Source organism: Pinus tabuliformis, chromosome 1_1 (assembly GCF_031772625.1).
Source record: "Pinus tabuliformis cultivar Carrire ecotype Pingquan chromosome 1_1, CPIR1, whole genome shotgun sequence".
NCBI classification, from domain to species: domain Eukaryota; kingdom Viridiplantae; phylum Streptophyta; class Pinopsida; order Pinales; family Pinaceae; genus Pinus; species Pinus tabuliformis.
Genome location: NC_142297.1, coordinates 263,473,449 through 263,499,761, shown reverse-complemented (window position 1 = coordinate 263,499,761; position 26,313 = coordinate 263,473,449). Strand labels below are relative to the sequence as shown.

General features: G+C 37.9%; 2 pseudogenes; both read right to left on the bottom strand.

Annotated features, from left to right (window-relative positions):
- Window positions 1–8,232: 8,232 nt before the first annotated feature.
- On the bottom strand, window positions 8,233–14,468 carry LOC149212546 (uncharacterized; annotated as a pseudogene).
- Window positions 14,469–15,535: 1,067 nt separating this feature from the next.
- Window positions 15,536–19,329, bottom strand: LOC149212545 (uncharacterized; annotated as a pseudogene).
- Between the last annotated feature and the right edge of the window lie 6,984 nt (window positions 19,330–26,313).

Genomic DNA, 26,313 nt, shown 5'->3' with positions numbered 1-26,313 from the left:
CGAGTTGCAAGCATAATTTTATCAATGTTAATTTGGCAAAAAAATTGCAAGTCCCAGCAAAACAAATTGAACATACACAGGTTGATGATAAGGATGTTCAAATCTATAAGGATTTGAAGCTCTCTATGGATAAGTATGTGTTTCATGGTGATTTTTATGCTTCAGATATGAATAACATGGATGTTGTTTTGGGATACCCTTGGATGGAATCAGTGGGTACCATAAATATTAATGTGCAGAAGAAATTCCTGAAGCTCTGGTATAAAAAGAAGAAAATTACATTACAGGATATTTCCATCCATAAACAGGTAGAGCACATGGAGGCTGAAGCAGAAGATGTTCAAGGGACTGACATATCAGATGATGAGCCTTTGATGATCGACAATCAAACCCAAACAGAGGTTGTAGAAGAAAAGGTTACAGGTGATGATACATCAGAGGAGGGCTCAGTGGTTGAAGTCATATTGAAAAAGAAGACACCACAACAGGCACCACAGCAGGGTGAAGTCAAGCAAAAGCCATCGTGAGTTAAAACTTCAACATATCATCACCCACATCACCCCGCAAGACAACCATCAAGATGGAAACCAAGTCATCACATGACGGATCGCGAGCAGAGAAGATCCACCCACTGCACATCAACACAGAAGAGCTGCCACGGTCAACTTCCATCTCAAGCGAGCGAGGCACCAGCAAGATCGAGGGTTCACCTTTCTCTTAGATGGCTAGATGCACGTGCATGGTATCAGTGGACTACTCTTTTGAGTAGATCTTATTATTTGTGTTCTTCCCATGTTTCGGGGACGAAACATGCTTAGGGGGGTGGAATGTTATATACCTAGGGGGGATAATATGGGGTAGCAAGGGAGGTACCCAAGGTAATAATGTAATAATGGGATGGGCCATAGTAATAAATAAGGTGGTTAATCCATGTCATGTAAGGGACCACAAGTAGTTAATAATAATGTAATGGGCCCATGGTATTAGTTGATGGTATGAGGGAACCATGGTAATGATGCATGGTATTGTATGTATGAGGCCTATATAAAGGCTAGAGACTCCACATATGAATATGAAGAGAAGTATTCTTGTATGAACAGGCATATGGCTTGTGGAGTGTTCTCCTTCCATAAGGAGTGAATGTATGGTGTTGCCCTACCATAAGGGTTTTGATAATAAAGAAGCATTTCCATCTATATTTGATCTTGTTATTCTTGGGTTTATTTCTATTATCTTATATTTTCAGTATCAGATCTACAACAATTGGTATCAGAGCTACAACAAGTGGTATTAGAGCTACAACAGTAAAATTCTACTTTGAACGACTCATTTTATGGACATGATTATTGCCTTGAATTCCTCTTTTCGAGAGGACCAAAATCATCCTAAAGATCATCAAATTTGGATAAGGGAAAATGTACTTATGAAGAAAATCCCACACATGCACATTTGGACAGGTCAACCCTAATGGAAAATCGGTCACCCTTGGAAGTCTATAAATACAAGTGACCTCAATATCATTTGGACATCACTAAGAATATTCCTCTTCTTCCTTCATTGATTGGTTCACACAAGTCTGAGGTTAGGTCAACAAAAGAAGTTCACAAAGGCTCAAGATTACAAGATCCAAAGTTTGCACGTGTTTCTAGGGTTTTTGTTTACATTCGCTAGCTTGTCAAAGGATAAATTTTGGCCGCACTCACTGGCTTATAGGCTCAAGGGAGTGACTGAAATCTCCCAGTCACTCCCACAACTCCTCCCTGCGACTGGAAAGTAGGACTGGAATTTTATAGTTTGATTGAAGTTGATTGCAGTTGAACGAAGATAGGAAATGTTGTATCTGATGTATATTGAAAATGGAAATATATTTATGGATGTTATTTGGTTATTTTTATAGATGATATTGTATTTTTATCATTGTACTCTTTGCTGAAATTTTTTATGACAGTCTAATAGAAAAACAAATTCAAAGGGTTTTCCCCCATAGTGGGTTTTTCCCCTGATCTTTGACCAAATATGGTGTCTCTTATTCATTTGTTGATTGTCTCCTTTGTCGTTGCATTTATTGTTCTATTTTCAATAACTATTGATGATTGAAAAGATTAATTATTATTAAAGAGATTTCTAATTGAAGTATTGAATTGGGCTAAAGTAATTAATTCGGCATAGAACAATATGAGAATTAACACAACCCAATCTATGGTCCCTAACTCGATTTCCTTTTGTATATGTTAATATGAGTCATTTTCTTATGGTGATCAATGAGCACATGTATTGGTTATTATGTTTATCTTATGATTGGTTTTTCTTGGATTCTATTATGGTTATATGTTGGTTATAAGCATGGTTTTGATGATGTGTTCTTGATATGGATCTTGTTCATGATTTGATAAGTCATTGAATGATTAATCTTTGCATGGGATAACAAGTGTCATTGCAACTAGGTTGAGAGGGAATTGATCCTTTTTTATAATTCTCTCATGAAGTTAAGAAGATCATGATCATATATGCATTCATGACCTGTAACTACTATGTTTACTATGTGTTTGAAAAAATGTTTATCACGTGACTACCACATTTTGAGTAAGATATAGCCCTAGTATTCATTATACATACTTTTTATCATCCTAGATTTGATTATGGAAAGTTCTAGGTAGTGGGTTGTATGCTAGCCTTGAAAAAGTGGCATTTATCTCATAACCACATACTCTAACTTGGAAGAATGTAGTTGTAACAACATGGAGTGAGGCTCATGCATCTGTTTGGAGCCTTCCAACTGCATGCATAGTGTCTCATGCTTACGGTTGGGGTGTAAAGCTTGAGAAAAAGAAGTTCCATCTTGGGGATTGATCACCAAGAGTGGTTTTCAGATACCTAGGTGATCTGGGTCCCTTAGGGATGGTAGTATGTTTTTGGTTGGTAGACCCCACTTCCATAATTGGAACTTGGAGGTCGGTTCATATAAGAGAAAAAATCAACTTGATGAAAAAGTGACTAAACTGAGGGGAGGGGGGTGAATCAATTTAGTATATTCACAGACATTAAATTATTTTCTTCAATCTCATTAACTGAACCATTACATGAGCAACTTAGCAAAAGATGACCAACAATTTCAATATGTGAAAAACAATTAATAAGAAAACTAAAACATTATATCAACACATAATAATAATGCATATTGACACTAGAAATATGTGGAAACCCATAAAGGGAGAAAACCATGATTTTATTATTGTTGTGATGCAAAGACAAGCTCCTACTCCTTATTACATCTGATTTTTTGTAGGCCCCAACCTACAGGAGGCTACTACCTAAATTTTTACAAGTTACAACATGAAAGGAAGATCCAACTCCCATATGTTTTCTATAGGCTACAACCCACAGGAGGCTCCTACCTCAACTAGCTCCAACTGGATATTTATCAAGCCTCAACTTGAAAGGAGACTACCATCCCCTGATGCAAACAAGAAATAACAATGTGTTGGTTTACCTTCTCATAAATTTTGCATATCTCCATCTTCATTTCTGCATCTTCTTCCCTTGAAATCTTCTTCACATCAACTTCATAAGTGCCAGGTAACTAATGCATAATAGTTCAATCAACTCTCTCTCATTCTTCAATTCTCTAACCTCTTCAATGCCTTCCAAAATGACATCTGTTATAAAGATAGTTATTTGGTTGTTTGTATCCCACATAGGAACATGAATTGAATAGGCTTTACTCCTTGCCTTCTATTCATTCATTTCCAAACTCTCCATATCTTGAATATTAGGACACAAAAAATAAATAATCCATCCAATATTAATTTTATCCACATGCAATCATTAAATGCATCAACTTCATTCCAACATCAAATACCAATATTTATCATTGATGGATCACAACAATATTTTACTTTGACTTTGAGTCTTGCCTTTGCATCACAACAATTCAGTTCAATCAACCAATTTCACATCACAACAAATTCTTCAATATAGCAATCTCTGCAACATTATCAAAAAAAATTAATGTATCATGACTCCCCCTCCTTCTGTTCCTTTGCATTGTTGATCATGTTCATCAGTGTATATATTGCCTTGTTGTTTCTCCTTTACCTGTTGTTTCTCCTTCATTGTTCCTTGATATTGCTCCTTTGCCTTTGTTGCTCCTTCATTGTTCCTTTTTGCTGCTCCTTTGCCTATTGTTTCTCCTTCATTGTTCCTTAATGTTTCTCTTTTGCTGCTTGTTGTTTCTTGCTACTCCTTGTGCTGCTTCTTTGCTTTCTTCTCCTTTGCTTTTCTCCTTCATACCTTGCTACTCCTATTGCCTTGATGCTATTCTGTGTTCCTGCCTTGCTGCTGCATACCTTGCCTCTACTCCTTGTTTGTTTCTCCTTTTCTTGCTGCTCTTGTGTTGTTCCTTTGCCATCAATGACAACAATGCCAACAATCCCCCCCTTTGGCATTGATGGAAAAACACTGATCCTCCCCCTTTTGTCCCGAGTATTGATAAATTAGCCTCCATCCTTATGCTTATCTCCCCCTTTGACATCAATGACAAGGGGGTCTAAAAAGAAAAATTTCCCACAATGATGTTCATACAGGTGCTCAATTCTCTAAACAAATAATTTGACAAGCATAAGTCGGTTAAGTTTGAAGCTTCTAGCAATTAGAGGTTCAACAATCATAACATAATTCTGAGGTGATCTCCAATAAAATCTCTAGATAATTGGAGTAAAAAAATAACATATTAAGAAATACTGTGGGGCATATAGAAAAAGAAATAGATTCTTGATAGGAAAGGACCAACTACACAAAATAATCTATACATTCTCTCTTTAGAACTGGGTGCTATGTCTAAAGAATCCCCCCAAGTGATTCTTTCACCCCAGGCATTATTCAATATCCCCGAATATTTAAAGAAATAATCAAATAATTTTACAAGGCACCATTTTCCATCATTCTCCTATAAAACGATCATACTCTAGTTACATTCATGCAAAAATCTTGACCATCGTGAATCATGCTCCTCCTTCAATCTTGACAGACATAAGCTCAAACTAATTGTGTATTTGAGGAGATCACCTCAGAGAATTTTGAATATTCCAAGAGAAAACCCTTCCATGTATCTTTTGAATTAATCATTCAATATCAATTCGAGGGTTCAAATACTAATCAATGCAGGGCAGATTCTTGGAAAAAAAAACCAAATGATATCAATTCGAGGGTTCAAATACTAATTAATGCAGGGCAGATTCTTGAAAAAAAAAAAAAAACAAATGATATCAATGATTTTCAAGCTTTCAATCATCTTCAAAGGGAGCTACTACTTCCCACCTTTGTCACATGATGGAATTTATGGAATTTGAGCACCTATATATGCATGCACAATCTTCAATTTCCCTTTCCAATGTCATATACCATGCCATTATAACCCGTTGATGCAACTACCTATTCCAAAAGTACAGAAATGTTGGATCTTTTGTTCTTTTAATAGACCCACAGGACAAATAAACATTGGGATATAATGAGCGTAGACTTGCATATGTCTCAGAGACCACTGTAATTCACAAGGTTATTGTGAAAATTCGTGATTATCAGTGGTGTAGGGTATTTTTTTTTTTTTTACATGGAGGAAATACCAAAAACCAAGATTCTTATTTGACTCCAGGATCTTTTATGCACAGGAAGACTCAAAAAAAAAAATTTCACAGAGAAACAGAGTAATTCACCATCATAAAACTTTCTATTCATTAAAAACTGATACAAAGATTTACCACTGTAAAATCCCTTTTATATTCACTCCTGTGAGAAGTAACTTACTGCTGTAAAGGAAAAACTTACACAAACTTACAAAAACTCGCTTCATGCAAAACCACACATGGTTTTTCGCTATTTCAAAAAAAAACTTCAAAAAACATTACTGAATGTATTCGTGCACTGCTGTGCATACATCCTCTGGTTCTCCTTCTTCTTTTACCGCACCATCATCATTTTTCACTGCTGTGAATACACACACACACTTTACCTCTCGTGTGCCATACATAAAAAGAAGTCAACACACTCAAAAACATAAAAGACTTATTACATACGTTTTCACATTTAATACATGCCGTATATAATAAATATATATAAAAGACATATATAATACGTGCCCATACCCATATTAAAAGGCCCACCTAAATCTACGTAGCACCATTAAATTCAATGACTCTCTCTCACCTACGGTGGTCAACCAAAAGTTTAATCCACGCAAGACTTGATTTGACGCAGGCCCGTGTGCAGGTTTAGAGATCGACGGTGGAGAAAGATGAGGGCAATCGGACGGCTCACAAAAATATCGGAACCCAGTTTGCTGCCCAACTTTAACGCCCGAGAAAATGACGTTGCGTTACGTCAGGGCTGAACCACGTGTCAGCTCCAAATTTTCTCGGGCCCTTGTGTACGAAAACCATTCTCTGCAGGAAGGCGGTCCGAGAAATCTTTAAACTGGTTTGTGGTTTTTGCTGGCGGTTTTGGGGAGCGTACGGCTGCGTTGAAATTAGATTTCAACACTCCCCTTTAATTTCAACAGCTGGGCATTCGGTCATACCCAGACACTTCCTCAAAAATTCAAAGCTTTTCTGATCTAGTGGCTTTGTCAAGATGTCTGCTACCTGTTCTTGAGTCCTGCAATGTTCTAGGACAATTTCTCCATTGTTCACTAATTCTCTGATGTAGTGAAACCTTGTATCAATGTGTTTCGTTCTCTTATGAAACACTGAATTCTTTGACAAAGCAATAGCTGAGCTATTGTCACAAAAAATCACTGTCGCTTTTGCCTGCTCTTGGCCTAAGCTTCTCAACATTCTTCTCATCCACACTGCTTGACATGCTGCTGCTGTAGCTGCCACATATTCAGCCTCTGCTGTAGACAATGCTACAATGGACTTCTTCTTAGAAGCCCATGAAATGGCTCCTGAACCCATATGAAATACATAACCGGAAGTGCTCTTCCGATCATCTACACTTCCAGCCCAATCGCTATCAGTGTAACCAATTAAATCTGAACTTTCTGAGACACTATATAATATGCCAAACATTTTGGTACCTTTGACATACCTCAAAATTCTCTTTGCTGCCTGCCAATGTGCCTCCTTTGGCCTCTCCATGAACCTGGAAATTAAACTAACAGCATACATAATATCAGGCCTAGTAGCTGTTAAATACATAAGGCTGCCAACAATACTTTTATACAAGCTAGGATCAAAATCCTTGCTGCTGTCCTCTCTGCTGAGCTTTAATCCCATCACTGTGGGAGTGATTGCTGCCTTGCATTCTTCCATTTTAAATCTGCTCAAAACTTGATTTACATATTTTGCTTGAGATATGAAAATTCCTTTTTCATTTTGCTCTACTTCTATGCCTAAGAAGTATCTCAAGAAACCCATATCAGTCATTTCAAATTCATCCTTCATGACTGATTTAAAATTCTTAATGAGCTGATCATCATTACCTGTGAAAATAACATCATCAACATATAAGACCACAATCAAAATCTTACCATCCTTTTCTTTGATGTAGACTGTGGGTTCTCCTTCACATTTGTCAAATTCATTATCTAATAGATATGAATCTATCCTGTTGTACCATGCTCTTGGCGCTTGCTTCAGCCCATAAAGAGCTTTCTTCAATTTGCACACTTTGTGCTCTTCACCTTTCTTCTCATATCCGAGAGGCTGTTCAACATAAACCTCTTCTTTTAACACTCCATTTAGGAATGCTGATTTCACATCCATTTGGTAGACTTTCCATTTGTTTTGTGCTGCTATGGACAGCACTACTCTCACGGTTTCCATTCTTGCAACCGGTGCGAAAGTCTCCTCATAATCTCTCCCATACTGCTGCTTGTAGCCTTTGACAACCAGCCTTGCCTTGTGCCTTTCTATCTTGCCTTCAGCATTACTCTTGGTCTTGTAGACCCATTTCACACCAATGACTTCTTTGCCTTTTGGTAACTCAACCAAATCCCATGTTTTGTTTCTCTCTATGGCATTAATCTCCTCATCCATAGCTTCTATCCATTTCCTATCTTTGATTGCATCCTCGAAATGAATAGGATCATCAACATGACAATACAAGGCAAATAAGGAATTCATTCCTTCATCATAAATGTCACTTAGATTTCTAAATTTCTTACCTCTTTCACTTGGTGTGCAAGTGCTTGAAGATGCACTTGAATTTCCTCCTTGTGGTGTGCTTGGAGAAGAAATCTCATTGATCCTCAATGGTGTACCTTGCTGTCCTTGTGTTGTCCTCAATGGTGTCCCTTGCTGTCCTTGTGTTGGCGCTGCTGTTTGGGGATGTATTTCAGCCACTTCCTCTTCATCTTCATCATGAGACAAACAGTTCTTGACATTCACTGTTTTCTCTATGCTTCCATCCCAAGCTTCCTCTTCAATGAATTGAACATCCCTGCTGACAAAGAACTTCTTGGTAGATGGAATGTACAGCCTGTAGGCTTTGGATTCATCACTGTATCCAATGAAGATGCATTTCTCCCCTTTGCTGTCCAACTTCCTCCTTAGCTGATCTGGTATGTGTGCATAGGCCACACATCCAAAAACTCTCATGTGGGTGACTCCTTGCTTTCTCCCACTCCATGCCTCTTCTGGCACCTTGTTCATGACTGCTTTTGTAGGACACCTGTTCAATATATAAACTGCACAATGTACAGCTTCAGCCCAATACTCATTTGGCAAATGCTTTGCCTTCAACATGCTTCTTGCCATATCCATAATGGTCCTGTTCTTCCTTTCAGCAACTCCATTTTGCTGTGGGGTGTATCGAGTTGTAAACTGTTTATGAATTCCATTTTCTCTACAGAATCTTAGGAATTCCTTGGAGATATACTCACCTCCTCTATCAGTTCTCAATACTTTTAGGTGCAGCCCGCTTTGGTTCTCAACAAATGCCTTGAAGTTTTGGAATTTCTCAAACACTTCACTTTTGTTTTTAAGGAAATATATCCAAGTCTTTCTTGTACAGTCATCAATGAATGTTAGGAAATATTGGCTGCCAGCTAATGATGGAGCTTGCATTGGTCCACACAAATCTGAGTGGATAATCTCTAAGGGTGTCTTTGCCCTTATGCTTTTCCCTGATGGAAAACTTTCTCTGTGTTGTTTTCCCAAAATGCAGCCTTCACATAGGCTGTCCGGTTTCTCTATCAATGGTAATCCCTTTACCATTCCTTTCCTACTCAACAAATTTAGACCTCCAAAATTTAGATGCCCGAATCTCAAGTGCCATAACCAGTTCTCATCCTTTGGCACGCTCTGGAAGGCCTCTTGGGTGACTGCTGCCATTTCCCTTTTGTTCTTCATGTCTGCCCTGATCCGGAGAGGGAACATCCTGTTCCTTGTCATCTTCACTTCAGCAATGCATCTTTTGCTGGGTGGTATGTCCTTGATGGTGCACACATCATTTTCAAAGTAAACATTGTAACCCTTTTGGATAAGTTGTCCAACACTCAATAGGTTACATCTCATTCCGGGGACATAGTAGACATCTGCTATGGTTTTCCTTTCTCCTTGTTTTGTAAATATTTTTACCTCCCCTTTTCCCATAACAGACACTTTACTATCAGTTCCTAGTGTGACCTCTGATTTCAAATTCTGATTTAAGGCTGAAAAGAGGGCTATGTTCCCTGTCATATGATTGCTGCAACCTGAGTCTAAAAACCATATGTCCTCACTATGTGTTTCAGCCATGTTACAAGCTAACAGGACATTTTCTTGACTGCTGTTTTCTCTTGTAACATTTGCATTTTGTCTGCTGTTCATATCATGTTGTTTCTTTCTACAATCACTAGCATAATGTCCATACTTTTTGCAATAATAGCATTGAACATTAGATTTATCATACCTTTGTCCTTGAGCATGATGTTGTCCTCCTTGTTGGCTGCTGCCTTGGCCTTGGTTCTGATTTGGATTGCTACCTCTTCCTTGTGCATTTGATGATTTGTACCTTCCACCTCTATTCTGGCTTCTGCCTCTTCCTCTTTTGTTTCCTCTGCCTTGACCTCTTCCTCTTCCAAAGGACATCTGGGTCTTGAAGGCTTGCTCAAGAGATGAGTTTTCATTCCTACTCAACCTCTGCTCATGTGTTATCAGTGATGCATGTAGCTCATCAACTGAATAGTTTGAGAGATCCTTTGTCTCTTCAATGGTGGTGACTATGGCATAAAACCTTGAGGGTAAGACCCTCAATATTTTCTCCACAATCCTTCTGTCTTCAATGGTTTCTCCATGAGTTCTCATTTGTGTGATTACACTAATCACATGAGTGAAGAATGAGTCAATGTTATCTGACTCCTTCATGTTCAAGTTCTCAAAATCCTTTCTCAGCAATTGTAGTTTTGCTGTCTTCACTCTCTCCATGCCTTGATAGGCTGTCTTAAGGGTTTGCCATGCTTCATTTGATGTTTTAGCTGCTGCTATCCTTGGAAATATGCTCTGGTCTACTGCTAGATGCAACAATAAAATGGCCTTTGCATCCTTCTTCCTATTGCTCTTCAGCTGATCCTTCTCTCCCTGAGTTAGTGCATTGAACTCATTTTCATCTGCTACTTCTTCAAAACCATCTTCAACTATTTCCCATAAATCTTGAGAGGCAAACAGGGCTCTCATAGTTATTGCCCAGTAGTCATAGTTTTTCCCATTAAACTGTGGGAGCTGGGTGTTAAACAAACCCATACCAGTGCTTGTGCTGGTCATTCCTTGTATTATGATCTATGCCTCTAAATCCTTGACTGTGTGTTTAAAACAGCTGACTGTTTCTTCAGCAACACACAAAAAAAAACTTTTGAAATACCTGAATCCTTTGATGTCTGAGTCTTCTGTCTGCCTGAGAGGTTTTGCTGCAGCAACAACCTTCTCCCTTCAGCTTCTTGAACACCTTCAAGAGCCTAAGCCTGCTCTGATACCACTGTAGGGTATTTTTTTTTTTTACATGGAGGAAATACCAAAAACCAAGATTCTTATTTGACTCCAGGATCTTTTATGCACAGGAAGACTCAAAAAAAAAAATTTCACAGAGAAACAGAGTAATTCACCATCATAAAACTTTCTATTCATTAAAAACTGATACAAAGATTTACCACTGTAAAATCCCTTTTATATTCACTGCTGTGAGAAGTAACTTACTGCTGTAAAGGCAAAACTTACACAAACTTACAAAAACTCGCTTCATGCAAAACCACACATGGTTTTTCGCTATTTCAAAAAAAAACTTCACAAAACATTACTGAATGTATTCGTGCACTGCTGTGCATACATCCTCTGGTTCTCCTTCTTCTTTTACCGCACCATCATCATTTTTCACTGCTGTGAATACACACACACACTTTACCTCTCGTGTGCCATACATAAAAAGAAGTCAACACACTCAAAAACATAAAAGACTTATTACATACGTTTTCACATTTAATACATGCCGTATATAATAAATATATATAAAAGACATATATAATACGTGCCCATACCCATATTAAAGAGGCCCACCTAAATCTAAGTAGCACCATTAAATTCAATGACTCTCTCTCACCTACGGGGTCAACCAAAAGTTTAATCCACGCAAGACTTGATTTGACACAGGCCCGTGTGCAGGTTTAGAGATCGATGGTGGAGAAAGATGAGGGCAATCGGACGGCTCACAAAAATATCGGAACACAGTTTGCTGCCCAACTTTAACGCCCGAGAAAATGACGTTGTGTTAGGTCAGGGCTGAACCACGTGTCAGCTCCAAATTTTCTCGGGCCCTTGTGTACGAAAACCATTCTCTGCAGGAAGGCGGTCCGAGAAATCTTTAAACTGGTTTGTGGTTTTTGCTGGCGGTTTTGGGGAGTGTACGGCTGCGTTGAAATTAGATTTCAACAAGTGGTAGAGAGTCTTTTTTCGTGGATACATCACACAATGGGCTGCAATGTGTCCTCAAGATATAGATGCAATGTTTTATGCTCATTCTGTGAATGAAGTTGTTGCCTTGGCTCCTCTCCTTGAAAAATTATGATCTGTTGTAGGAAAGAAAGCATTCATTGTTGTATCAGGAGGCCCATTATGCACATGTGAATAGGCTTCTTTGGCTCTACGATGACCAAAGGCGGTTTTCCATGAGAAGCGCTTCAAAAACTTTGATTTGGAGCTTAATCTGATTTTAGAGCCATCACATTCTAAGGTTTCTCTCATCCATTCAACCTATGCAAGCATGAAAGGGATTCTCAGAATCCATAATCCTTCTCTGATCATTACTGTAGCTGACATTGATGTAAAGGTCAGGGATGCGTTGATACTGGTTGCCTCAAGTAATCAGAATGCATCTAGATTGATCCAATTTCCAAGATCGACTGTGCCTAAAGTGCTCTGGATAGCTGATTTGAGGTCCACGACTCTAAAAAGTAAAATATATCCTCACCCACTTGAAAGAATCGACGATTTTTCATACTGAGCCCTTCAAATCTCCTTGTCTGTTCATGTTAAATTTAGGGATTACCAAAGTAAGTGATATTATATATAATTAAGTCTCATCAAAAGATTGTGTAATGGCACTCCACAAATGTGCAATGGAATCAATGCTATACTTTTCCAGCCAGTTAATCCCAACTCTTTGTTCGTTCAACTTCCCAAAGATTGTGTAATGGAACTTTGCAAACCTGCAATGCAATCAATGCTAGATTTTTCTAGCCAGCTAAGCCCAAATTTAACTCTTTGTTCATTCGTAGGCACTCGATACAAGTAAGACAACTTCCTTGTTGTATTGCCTACACGACCATCAAGAATTAAGCCCTCTACGAAGGTTGGGGCACATACTAATCATTCTTCCCAAGAGTGATCATCTCCCCTAAATTTTGAAACCTGAAAGGTAAAAGAGGTGGATTGTTGATTGTTTCCCAAAGATTCTACATTAACAACTTGGACATTCACTCAATCTGCTAATCTTTCTGCAATAGTTGTAGCTAGTTCAATCCCAACAATAATGACATGAATATGAGACTCTCTCTTTCCAAACCTTTTCTGCTCCAAGGATCTAAGTTGTTTCTCCAATCTCTCTTTCACAAGTTTCTCGCCAACACCCACACAATCCACTTTGAAACTATGGCATCTTCCAAAGTAGAAAATGGTCGAGCAAACTCTAACGCACCTGACACGACACCCAATTTTTCCTCAGCACCAAGTGCTAGTAATAACCTGGCAGTCATATTCAACCTTCATTCCACTTTCAAGATAAACAACTCCAACATTTCCAGAAGTCTGTAATCCATTGCCTTTTGAACCATAACAAGGCATATGGTCTTCACTTTATCTTTGATAAATAACATAGAAGTGTTCAACAGTAGTTCCGAGGATTCTTATCAGGAGGCCACATCAAGGACTCTACTCTCTCCCGTAGATGAAAATGTGTGCAAGTGTCCTGAACGTGACTCGAAGATAAGTTGTCTATCACTTTTGCCTTTAGTTTTCCTCTCCTTCATCAAAAACTTTCAACCATATATAAGTCTTCTTGAAGCATTTGGATGAACAAAACTTCTGCAGATTATTCTGGAACCGACAAGTGATGAGTAATGCATTCCACACAAGCATTCTCGATCTCTCAAATATTTTCCATTTATTGGTGGCGTTTGCAGAGAAGCTATCATATACGCCATTTCTAAAAGTGATTAATTGATGTATTAGTCAAGAGTGACAGTCTGAGAATAGTGTGATACGCCTTCAAAGACCTGCGATGCATTTAACTTGGTGGTGGCGTTCATTGTGTGTATACAGTAACAATGCCAATAATGATATGTCGCCTATATAATGATATAAATTTGTATTTCATTCACCATATATCATCTACACATATAGGAGCGTTAACTGTTGTAGACGTTAATATACAACTCAGTATAAGAAAAAAATAAATGCACCATCATGTAACACTGGTCCAACCCAATTTATCCAACTTTGTTACCTTAACGCAACTAGGGCCCAAAACCCTAATATCAACTCAACGTTGTATAACGCCCATCAAAAAGTTGTCTTTCCACCTCAATTCATGCATTGAATTGCACCTGCAGATTTTTAGCCCGTGTAGCAAGGTCATACCTTATTTAAAAATTCCTCTCCATACACTTCAATCTTCTCGTTCCCAACGGGCATGGAGATTGCCAGGTTTTTATCCAAGGGACGATGACGATTAGAATTTTTTTTTCAGAGCATAAAAATCTCATTTAAAAACCATTCCTAGGCACTGGCACCATCTCAGGGTTTACAACAGTCATGTTTAGGTTATGGGCAGAGACTCCTGGCTCTTCTGCTTCTCAAAAGTTTCAATTGCATCTTGCAATTCATCAGTGCTTCCAACAGCTCGCATTGTGTAAATGTATACAGCTGCAACAAACCCAGTCAATCCTCCTGCCACAATAATGTTTTTGATCTAGAAGTCAAGCTTGTGAGGCTTTGGAATCCAGACATCTCTGGTTACCCTGGTCTTGTCTCACGTTTAGAAAACAGGTTCTTCCTCGGCCACTTCAACCTTGGTTTTTGTTTCCTACCTATCCACAGCGATATTCAAACGTCCATTTAAAACCACGATGACGATTAGATGACGATAAGGATATCTAAAGTATGTACAATCCGCAGGAAAAGAAGGGCTTACAAGGGCAACCTTTGGCTTGAATGAAACAAGCGAAAAGACACACGAGGAGAAAAACATTGAAGGTTGTTGGCACGGAAGCCATGGATCCAACATCATGTGAGGATCAGAAGTTTCCAAATTGAAGAATGATGGTAATCTCAATGATTATTTCAGCACATATGCATGAAAATATATTCTACATATCTCAAGTAACGCTGCACCATGTAACTGCTTCCACTTTTCATATAGTAACCCTACTCCATGTAAATGCTTCCAGTACATTGTCCAATACAATTCCAGTTGTATAACACAGTAAATGCTGGATATATGTTGCCCATTGTATATTGCACTAAAAATTGGTTAGAAATTTCAAACACCATATGAACGTTTCACATTTCTGCACCATCAAAAATAATCTAAAACACATCATAGTTGTGGAATGTAATATATCGCCTACCAAGTAAATATCCACTGCCAATTATTATTTTTCTGACATTAACGTTTCACAATTCTGGAACCGCTGCCAGACTTTAACGTTGCATATTTAATCCAGTCAAATTCGTGCGTTATGATAGATGCCAATTCTGCCAATGCAAACAATGTAACAATTTACTGATCTGGCAACATATGTAACGGGTTTGTCTTTGTAACGTTCTCTAAAATTGGAGTATTCTCGATTGAGATGCTTTGAACTTTTGGAAGAATGAAACTATTCTTCAATATTGTTTTATTTTAAAATTGTGTTCTGTGAATTATGACCAGACTATTGCGGCATTTTCCTCCAACAACTCTTCTAACAAATCTGTTTTCCACTCAACCATTCGGGCGATGAGATTCACTACGAACGGTCTCTTGATATCTTCACAAGATTGTAAATGCATTGTTGTTACAACTCTCTTGCATCCTATTCTTGCTTTGTTACTTTGTCGATAAAAGGAGATACTATCTATCATGCTACCCATATTATGTATGATTGAATAATACACCTTCCCTAAGTGCTCTAGATAGAAGTCCTGCAAGGTTTGAACAACTACAATGGTGCCATGAAGTCTTACATTCTGTTATGCCCAATCAACAAAATCTACGATAATGGAAAATTTTGTTTGTCCTCTTGTAGCCCTAGGAGACATTTTATCGAAGGCATAAAAAAAAAACGTTTAAAAACCTCCATATTCAAGTGGCAAGAAATGTTCCTGGCTAGAAGAAGAACCATGATTGGCCTTCCCACTTTGTCAAATCCTTGCATGTATAATTTTTTTTTCTTAAAGTTCATTACAGACCATTGTTTCTGGGATGTATCCAAGGGGTACACAAGTATGTCTCTATTTTATATACTTTGAAGACATCTCACAAGCCTTTTTCACATTTCATTCATGGGCATGCAAGAAATGTAGAAGTGTAGCATCATCTGTAACCTTGGAGAGGTGATCTTCCTTTTGAATTTTGTCTCTCATAAGTAGCAACTTGTCTTTGACCACATCATAAATTCAATTGTTGATGTTTTTTATTACTTCATGTTACTGAGTTTAGTATGATCTCATACACAACTTTGATCTCACCATGTTCGTTATCATCTCAAGACATTTTATGGGTCTCTCTCCCCTTGGGATGTTTCTTCTCTAACACTTTCATTAACCTGGTTCCTTATTGATCTCATGAGAAACTCTCCTCAAAATATTAATGATGTTACAATTTCCATCTTCTTTTATGTTTCTTGGATATAATATAGTGGCAATGCCATCCACTAAATTATTTTATTCAATATATTTTCCAGATTATAAATGTATTTCACACCTTCATATTCAAGGCTGTATTTTCAATATTGAGGTTTCTCTCCCCCTCAATACTACTGCTCTAACACTGGTAGATTCTTCCTTTTGTTCTTGAGTAACTCCACTAAGACCAAGCTAGGTCATTGGTTGTTATTTATTCTTTCTCTTCCACACTTTAGTAGGTTGTATTCTCTTAGTTTCCTTTCTTTCATTTTTTGATATGCTTGGAGTTGTTTCCATCTTCTATTTAGTTCTATTTATAATATATGACATCTTACAATCCTTTGCTTTGTGGCCAATTTTATTACACACAAAACATCTTATGTGACCAAGAAATAGAGAAAATGATGTGTTTATTTTTGCATTCATGCTTTTCTTACACTTTGCATTCAAATGCCTTATGTCCAAATTCATGGCACACATAACAATAACCATATAAAGAGTTTATGTACCTGGTGGCTAATGTTCTCCTTTGATTGTTTGTTTGAGGATATCTTCTTTCTTGGTGTACTTATGCAAATTAGTCTTTACTTTCTTTCTCTTACATTCTCCTGCTACATGTCCAAGTCCATGGCCACAAAAACACTTGATATCTTTTCCAGGTGAAATAATCTCCTTAGAGATCTTCAGAATTTTTTCAACTCACCTCTAGGAGGACATGACCATTTTACAAAATTCATTTTCTGTAACTCACTCTTTGGCTCTTGTTGTCCCTGCTTGGTATTGTTTGCCTCTTTGTTATTTACTCTACTTGTACCTTTCTCTAGTGGTCCGTTTAAGGATGCTTCATTATCCTCTATGGATGCCTTTGACTGCTCTTTTCTTCTAGGTCCTTCATGGATGTTATCTCCTCTCCTAGATGCTTACAAAACTTTCTCTTTTCATCTAACTCTCTTCTAGCTAAATCAAACTCAGCTTCTAATATTTTACATTGTAGGTATCTCTCCATGAATTTACTACTCATCACCTCTTCTAGTCTCATTGATTTTCAAGTTGTGTCTTCAGGCTAACAATTTCCTCCTTTTACTCATGCTCTTTCTCATCACCTATCTGCAAGAGTTTCTTTAGATCCTTATTTTCATTCTTCAATCTTTCTGTACTAGCCAATGATAAGTCAAGTCTAATTTGATTTTCATATGATTTTTCTTCATGAGACATTCACACAAGTAGAGGTTTCACTTTCCTTAATACATGGTTTTTTCTCCTTCCTCTTTCTCTTTCCTTTCTCTACATTGTTGCTGCTAGCCTCTTCATGCATGAGCTGCAATCTATCCCAGATTTCTTTTGCAGAATTTAGATATATTATTGTATCAAGATCCTTATTATGAAGATTGTTATACATGACACATTTTTCCTTAGCATTCCACTATTGTTCTTGCAAAGAGGGAGAGTCTTTGCAGTAGCCATCACATACTAGTTTCCACACACCAAGTCCATAAGGTATCAGTTCATATTTTACCTTATCTCTCCATTCATGAAATTTCCATGTACTAAGCACAAGTACAATTTGACAGTCCATGAATCAACTAGAACTACCTTCAAGTTGTTAGGCTTACACCGAAGGATCCTATGCTCTGATACCAATTGATTAAAACTTGACTAAACTGAAGGGGGAGGTGAATTAGTTTAGTATATTCATAGACATTAAATTATTTTCTTCAATCTCAATAATTGAACCATTACATGAGAAACTTAGAAAAAGACTACCAACAATTTCAATATGTGAACAACAATTAATAAGCAAACTCAAACATCATATCAACACATAATAATAATGCATATTGACACAAGATATATGTGGAAACCCATAAAGGGAGAAAACCATGATTTCGTTATCGTTGTGATGCAAAGGAAAACTCCTACTCCTTATTACATCTGATTTTTTGTAGGCCCCAATCTACAAGAGGCTGCTACCTCAATTTTATGCAAGCTGCAACATGCAAGGAATGTTTTTTGTAGGCTACTACCCACACGAGGCTCTTACCTCAACCAGATCCAACTGGATATTTATCATGCCTCAACTTCAAAGGAGACTACCATCCCTTGATGCAAATAAGAAATAACAATGTGTTGGTTTACCTGCTCATAAATTCTGCATATCTCCATCTTTAATTTTTGCATCTTCTTCCCTTCGAATCTGCTTCACATCAACTTCATAAGTGCTAGGTAACTAATGCATAATAGTTCAATCAAATCTCTCTCATTCTTCCATTCTCTAACCTCTTCAATGCCTTCCAAAATCACATCTTTTATAAAGATAGTTTGCTAGTTGTTTGTATCCCACATAGGAATATGAAGTGAATAGGATTTACTCTTTGCCTTCCACTCATTCATTTCCAAACTCTTCATATCTTGAATATTAGAACACAAAAAAAAATAATCCATCCAATATTAATTTTAGCCACATGCAATCATTAAATGCATCAACCTGATGCCAACATCAAATACCAATATTTATCATTGATGCATCACAACAATCTTTGCCTTTGCCTTCGAGTCTTGCCTTTGCATCACAACAATTCATCTCAATCAACTAATTTCACACTACAACAAATTCTTCAAATAGCAATCTCTACAACATTATCAAGGCATTTCAATGTATCATAACTCCTCCTCCTCCTTCTTCTCCTTTGCATTGCTAATCTTGTTCATTAGTGTATACATTGACTTGTTGTTTCTCCTTTACCTGTTGTTTCTCCTTCATTGACCCTTGTTGTTGCTCCTTTGCCTTTGCTTCTCCTTCATTCTTCCTTTTTACTGCTCCTTTGCCTATTGTTTCTCCTTCATTGTTCCTTGATGTTGCTCTTTTGTTGCTTGTTGCTCCTTATGATGCTCCTTTTCTTGCTTCTCCTTTGATTTTCTCCTACATACCTTGCTGCTCCTGTTTCCTTGCTGCCCTTGTTTCCTTGCTACTTTGCTGCTGCATGCCTTGCCTCTACTCCTTGCTTGGTGCTCCTTTTCTTAGTGCTCTTGTGTTGTTCCTTTTCCATCAATGACAACAATGCCAACTATTGGGTTGCATTATATTCTTTCCATGACTAGGTGGGGGGTCACGAGTAGTCCCCGGGGTATGTAGGGGTCTCCGCTGCACAGGGTCTAGGGGGCAGCGCCGTGGGAATTTGTTTTTTCGGACCCTATATTACATATGGTTTTGTGAATGGATTTCACATATGGTTTTGGGCGTGATGGTTTTCGGTCCATGGTATTATGTAGATCTGGTAAAGGGAACTACAATTATGTTCTAATCCAGGGTAAATGGATTAAGGTTTATGGATGCTTTAGCATGTATATATATATGTATTGTAACATTGAAAGGAACATAATGAAAAATCAATCTGGTAGTCGTGGTTTTGGGATCCATGGGAAATCTCTGTGTACATTCGTTTTATGTGTTATGCTCTCGCTATTTTTTATTTTCTGTTATTAGAATTCTTATGAATGCAATTTATTACTACTCTTATGTTGTTCCTTTGCCATCAATGACAACAATGCCAACACAACTAATGTTTACCCTGGAGAGCTTGTAAAAGCGGGTAAATGTGGGATGGGATCATTACATGCTAGTATCATAGTAGGTTCACAACACTAGACCTCTGGGTAAAAGAAAACCATTATACATGTTTATATATTTGACATGCATGCCCTGTCATTGTGGTTTCATGCATTGTAGATATTTCATTCTAATTATTGTTATTTCGATTGCATGCATGATAGTAATCTCTTGATATTATTATATATTGTGCTAATCTGGACTAATTTGTGTAGATGTGACAACCCTCCCCCTCGCCCCCTCTGAGATACACTGAGGTATGATTTTGATTCTGTCTTCTATTTGGTTTATCTAACATGGTATGTTTACAAGAAATAGAAGGCCAAAGATGAAGAGTAGAATGGTGGATTACAGTTCACATGACTCCTCGTATAGGCCTGATGTGAAATTAGTGGAATGGGAAAAGTCAATTGAGTAGAAAGGAGGAGTATTCTTTTGATCTAGCAGATACAATGAGTATGATGGTAGATATTAGAAGTTGCAAGGAAGATAATAACATGTTGATTAAGGCAATAAAATGACTTGCAAGGGCTCAAGAAAAGCAAGCAGAATTTAATGTAGTGATTCTTTAAAGCCTTTTAGACTTACAAAAGAAGGGACAATTGGGGATCAGTCATGGAGATAGGCAGGAGGAGAAGACTAATGGGGCACATGGTAGTAGGCTTCAGACAAGACACAGAATGGAGAAAGATGATACAACCAAAGGTGATAAATCTTTAGATACACCTAAGAGAAGGGGTAGTACTTACAGATTCTATTCTAGCTCTCATTCCAGGAGACATCATCACGATTACTATTAGCATCTTTATAGGATGAGTGAGAAGAAATGTTTGCCATAAAAGTTCAAGAAAACCAATCCCCGTACTTTTGATGGAGAAATGAAGAAATCAAAATATGCAGAAGAATGACTGCTTGGGATGAAGTTTTTCAGATTGCATGATTATTCAGAGAACATGAAATCCATGATAACTACCTTCAATCATAAGGGAAAAGAAGATATCTAGTGGGAGGATGTAAAGAATGTTAGAGGAATTAGTGAAGAGGAGCTGATTTGGGATGAGTTTGAAAGACTCTTTAAGAAGAAGTATATGTTTGAACTATACTATGATGAAAGGTCCAAGGAATTTTATGAGTTGAGGATGGGTTCTATGACAAATGATGAGTACACTTGCTGATTTATGGAGTTGTTGAGGTATGTGCCTTAACTCAAGGGCAAGAAAGAAAATATTCAAAGGCTCATTAGTGGGTTGTTATGAGCATTCAAAGATAGGATTGAGTTTGATGAACCTTGGTCATTGGAGAAAGCCATCAGAAAGCTGAAGCATTGTTATGAGTAGTCAAAGCGAAATCTGAGTTTAAGAGTGACTGGAAAGGTAATGAAAATACTAAAGGAAATTTTCCTAAGAAGTGAGGAAGACCTCAGGATACAAGTGACAAGGAAAATGTGGCACCTTACAAGAAGTTCAATATAGTTGAGAGAGGACATAGGTCTCACCCTAAGGAGCAACAAAATAAATTCAATGGAAGAAAACCTTTGAGATATTGGACCTATGGTGGAGACCATCATTGGAGGGATTTTCCATCGTAACAAGGTGGAATGCATCATATTTACAATGTTGAGGAGGCACAAACAGTTTGAGTTGTTGGTCAGAGTATTCCTAAGATTTATGTAGCAGTGGATAACAGGAAGGTAGATCACCAAACATCCATTATTGAGATGGATATAAGCTTTGTGGTCAATTTTTCCTATTTTGATTGATCTTGGATCAAATTATAGCTATATCAATCCTGACCTGGTGGATAAGTGTTTCTTGAATAAAGAAGTGCATGCAAAATATTGGTTGGTGTAGTTGGCTATAGGGACCAAGAGAAGAGTTCGTCATTGGGTGAGATCTTATGCATTTGAGACACCAACACAACTAAATGTGCTTCCTTTGGGTTTATATAGTATACTTTTGGGCATGGACTAAATGTTAATTCAAAAGACTAAAGTGGATTGTTATGACAAGGATATTGAGTTTTTGGATGATCAAGGAGAAAAGAGAGCCTTGCAAGGAAAGAAGAAGCCTACATTAGTGAGAATGGTCAAAACTATGCAAGAAAAGCATAGCCGCACGAAAGGATGTTTGTTGTTTGCATTGCATGTTTCTAGTGATAAAGGGAAGGGAGATGAGGATGATGAAGCCTTGAGGAAGTATACCATATTATAACATTTTCAGGATGTGCTTCCTATGAATATTCTAGAGCTACAACATCATAGGGAAGTGGATTTATCTATTGAGTTGGCACCAAGAGTAGCACCAATATCTAAGGCACCTTACAAGATGAGCACTTTGGAGTTAGTGGAATTGAAGGTGAAACTTAAAGAGATGCTTGATAAGAGATACATAAGGCCATGTTTTTTTCCTTGGGGTGCACCAGTGTTGTTTGTAAGGAAGAAGGATGGTACTCTTATATTTTGCATTGATTACATGCAATTGAATAAGGTGATTATCAAGAATAGGTATCCATTGTCACAAACTTATGACTTGATTGATCAATTGAAGGGAGTAGTGGTATTATCAAAGATTGATTTGAGATTAGGATATCATCAGGTGTTCATAAGAAAGAATACATCCACAAGACTACATTTCGAACGAGGTATGGGAACTATAAGTTTGTGGTGGTTCCTTTTGGTCTTACTAATGATCCATCCACCTTCATGTGTTTGATGAATAATGTGTCGCATCCTTACCTAGATAAGTTTGTGATAGTATTTGTTGATGATATATTGGTATATTCAAATAATGAGGAAGAGCATGCAGAGCACTTGGAAGTAGTGTTGAGATTGTTGAGAGAGCATCATTTGTATGCCAATCTCCGCAAGTGAAACTTATTTTATTCTCAAATTCATTACTTGGGATATGTTGTTTCCAAGGAAGGGATAACAGTGGATCTAGAAAATATTAAGGCTATCATCGAGTGAAAAACTACTAGGAACATGGATGAGGCCATATCATTCATGGGACTAGTAGGTTATTACAAGAGGAGCTAGAGCTTAAATTGACCTCACGCTGAAGGAAGGTAGGTCTAGGGTAACATCAAACCACGCTTAACCTGGTAGCTAGCCTTACCAGGTCGGGAGAGGGCTCTCTCTTTGTTAATCTCAATTAGGATATTGGAAACTAGGGCTTGAGATGACTGAAATGAATGCTGATTTTAGGCTAGGTATAGTAGATTAGGGTTTCTCGTTTGAGTTTAGGTTTTGGTTGCTGGATCAATTAGAGAAGGCAGATTGGGTCCGGAAAATCAACTCAGGGATACAGTCATGTTCTGTGGGGTGAGGTATACAAGCGTTTATGTACTTAGCAATGGATTAAGATGGTAGTTTAGACAACTGAGGAGTTGAGGAGAGCATAAAGAAACTATGAATCCTCTTTAAACAGTTGAAAACATTGAAAACTAAATGCAATCCCAAGACAAAGCACTGTAACTTAGTGTATTTTGTCTATTCACCTTGATTCACTTAGTTTAGAAGAAAGAGAGAGATGTGGATACATATAAAACATAGAAATAACTCATTACAAAGAAAAAAAAATACATAAACTCACTGTCACAAGAATCCCACAAAATAACTATAAAACCTGATTTTATTCCTTGCCAAACTACTCATACAAATGTTTAGTGAGTCCAACACTTCTGCCAAAGTCCAACCTTTACAAATGAATCAAAAAGTACATGATATAGGCAAGGAAACTACTCAAGCTAGATATCAGGGTCGAATCCATGAGAAAAGGGGTGGTTTCAACCATATCTAAACTAAGAACAAGAATATAGGCAGTGGAACAACTTGCCTCTAAAACCAAGGAAACCAATTCGTTCAGTTCAAAACCACCTTTGACTTAATGTATCTACCCTATTAAGTATTTTACATCCATAATTACATCAAGTTATATCATTAACCATGCTAAATTCACCAAGAGAGCAAGAAAAATTCAACTATAGAGAAAACTAGGTGAAATCTGGAAAATCAAGCAAAATTGGCAAAATTCATCTTATGCGGAGCACCACTGATCCTATGCGCAATGCATTTTCAAGGCCAGTTTTGGAAGGCTTCCCGGAGTCCAAATCAGGTGCAGGATAGCTCGTTGGAAAGCATGATGAGTCTACTTTCTGGAACAACTTGAATTTCTGAATTTGGAGTTAATTTTCCTATCCAAAAATTGATTCTCCCAAGATTGCTTCTTGTGTGGCAAAAAAGTGGCACAGAGGGCAATTTTTGGGTGTTTTTTGCCCTTTTGGAGACCTAGAACTTGTCCAAAATTTTCAGCCATTTCTGAGCTTCCATATTTTTCCATGCTGATTCCAAAAATATAAACTTTTTTTGCAAATGGATTCCCCCAACAAAAGCGCAGCGCTGGTGGCGTTGCGCCCCTACTGAAAAACCCTGTTTTTTACATTAAAATTTTCAAAATTGACAAACATTTATCCAAATTTCTTGAAATTTGGCATGATTGACCCTTGTTAAGTGCTTTGATGAGCCAATGATGCTTCAGCCAAGATCTTGAGTTTATATTGCTCTTTTTTTCTCCTCAAAGCTCTTTTTAGCTTAGCCTTTAACCTCTTCACCCTTGTTTTGCAAATATTGTTCCGGGTTAGGCACCTCCCCAATATTCGGCTATAAGTAAGTCTCCCTAAGCTTCTCTTCCCCGATACCAGTTGATTGGGTCTAACCCCAATGCTTTAGGTCTTTCTTTCTAACCCTATCTGATAGGCCATATGGTGCAACATTTTCTTCTCTTTGTTATCTTTCTCAATCATCTTCTCCAGGTGAATTTTTGCCCTCTCCAACCATGATTCTCGATCATCCTCAATTTCTTGCTCAAGGGAGGTCATCTTGATCTTTCTCTTCTTTGCCATTTGCCTATTTTCCCTAATCATTTGTAGTTCCATAATAGCTTGCTTCTCTGTCAGTTGCTTGTTTTCTTGCTCAAGGAATTTGATCATCCATTTGGCCCTCTCAAGATCAAGTGATAAGGCTTGTATTTCGGCCTCCTTCTCTTTGATAATAATGTCTTTGAGTCTTGAGCTTTGAGAGCCCAAATCAGTGACCTCCTCCTTAATCAAAACAAAATCCCTATCTTGCCCTTCAGTAGGGCCCTCCTCATGCACCCTTTACTTCCATTTGTCTTTGCTCTTTGACTGCTGGCCAACTTGTATAGCTGGAGAAGAAGGAAAAGCCCCTTTCACCCCCAGTGAAGATAACATTTGCCTGTGGTCTGGTGAAGAAAACGAGATCCCTTCCACCCCTGGTGGAGATAGTACTCGCTTGGAAATAGCAAAAAACCTCTTGGTGCCTCTCTCATAGGTGACAAACACCGACACACCTGTAGTTTCAGTCTCATGAACACCTGGTTGTCCTGATGGCCCTCCTTCTTCTTGAGGCACTGATGGAATCACCTGAGGGCCTTTGAAAATCTCATGGGCAATGAAGGTATCCCATGGTATGTTCAACAAGCTTAGCTGATGCAAGACAACAATTTTAATCAGTGAGAAGTGGTAAATGTTGTTGAATTGCTGAGGAAAAGGTTTCCTTTGCACATAGAGAGCCATCTTCTCAATATTCCTGCATATAAAGTATGGGAGGTTCATCATCCTCACTCTTGTGAAATGCATCAACAATCTGACATGATATGTATATAGGCGGGAAAACCTTCCTTCACAAGTGAAATACTTGATGATGAGTTTCATGAGAGGAGCATAAATGTTCTGCAAGTATTTGAAAGGAAAAACCCTACTGATTTGCCTGTGATATCTAGCCTTAATGTAAGGCTCATAATGTTCTCTGCCCACATGCTGCCCCTTATTCCACTGTTCACCTACATTAGGGATGCCTGTTGCTGCTGCAATGGTTTCAGGTGTCAAGGTGAAAGAGACACCAGCAAGGTTCATGTGGACATTATGAAGATGAAGCACAAAAGACCTAGCAAGCTCATGATGAAATTTCACCCTCTCCACCATTTCACAAAATTGATAACAAGACTGGTGTTTAAAGCAAGTTACAGCAAGAGGGCAAGCAAGTAATTCGGTAAGAGTAATGGGCTCCTCCCGGATGATTTTTCCTCCTTTGTGTGGATTTCTTGGTACATGAGATTCTCTGGAAGAATCACTGAGAGTTTCCTCTTGCCTCTCATAGTCTGAATCTATCTCCATGCTTATGAATTTGAAGTGAAAGCAAATGAGTATGAAGAGATTTGAAATATGAGGTGAGTAGTGTGTATAAGGAAGTAAATTCTAGGAGGAAAGATTTCTTTTGGGAAATGAAGGGAGTGGATGGTATTATGAATGTGGAATGAGGGGTTTGATAATGAAGTGGATGTA